Source organism: Bombina bombina, chromosome 2, assembly GCF_027579735.1.
Source record: "Bombina bombina isolate aBomBom1 chromosome 2, aBomBom1.pri, whole genome shotgun sequence".
NCBI lineage: Eukaryota > Metazoa > Chordata > Amphibia > Anura > Bombinatoridae > Bombina > Bombina bombina.
In genome coordinates, this window is record NC_069500.1 from 769,585,808 (window position 1) to 769,587,188 (window position 1,381).

A 1,381-nucleotide genomic window follows, 5' to 3' on the forward strand; every position below is an offset into this window, starting at 1 on the left:
AGTGAAATTGCTCCACAGACCAACACGAGAACTGGAATTATTATTATTTTTTTTAACCTGAGGAGTTATTTCAATTCTTACCTACAACTAGATTAAAATTCTGCTCTTTATAGAGACATGATGCTCAAATATGTTTTCCTGCTCTGTCTTTACAAATTGATGTTCATTTTTCTAGATTGCCAGACATTTCCTGTTAATTTCACCTTAAATTTAAACAGCTTATTTTGTTTTTCACACACACACACACACACACACACACACACACACACATCTTTTAACTTGTTCTAATAAAGATAACTTTTTATGCAAATATATGCATATATATATGTGTGTGTGTGAGTGTATGAATATATATATATATATATATATATATATATATATATATATATATATATATATATGTGTGTGTGTGTGAGTGTATGAATATATATATATATATATATGTGTGTGTGTGTGAGTGTATGAATATATATATATATGTGTGTGTGTGAGTGTATGAATATATATATATATATATATATATATATATATATATGTGTGTGTGTGAGTGTATGAATATATATATATATATATATATATATATATATGTGTGTGAGTGTATGAATATATATATGTGTGTGTGTGTGAGTGTATGAATATATATATATATATATATGTGTGTGTGTGTGTGTGAGTGTATGAATATATATATATATATATATATATATATATATATATATGTGTGTGTGTGTGAGTGTATGAATATATATATATATATATATATATATGTGTGTGTGTGTGAGTGTATGAATATATATATATATATATATATATATATATATGTGTGTGTGTGTGTGAGTGTATGAATATATATATATATGTGTGTGTGTGAGTGTATGAATATATATATATATGTGTGTGTGTATGAATATATATATATATATATGTGTGTGTGTGTGTGTGAGTGTATGAATATATATATATGTGTGTGTGTGTGAGTGTATGAATATATATATATATATATATATATATATGTGTGTGTGTGAGTGTATGAATATATATATATATATGTGTGTGTGAGTGTATGAATATATATATATATGTGTGTGTGTGTGTGTGCGAGTGTATGAATATATATATATATATGTGTGTGCGTGTGTGTGAGTGTATGAATATATATATATATATATATATATATATATGTGTGTGTGAGTGTATGAATATATATATATATGTGTGTGTGAGTGTATGAATATATATATATATATATATGTGTGTGTGTGTGTGTATGAATATATATATATATATGTGTGTGTGAGTGTATGAATATATATATATATGTGTGTGTGTATGAATATATATATATATATATATGTGTGTGTGTGTGTGTGTGTGAGTGTAT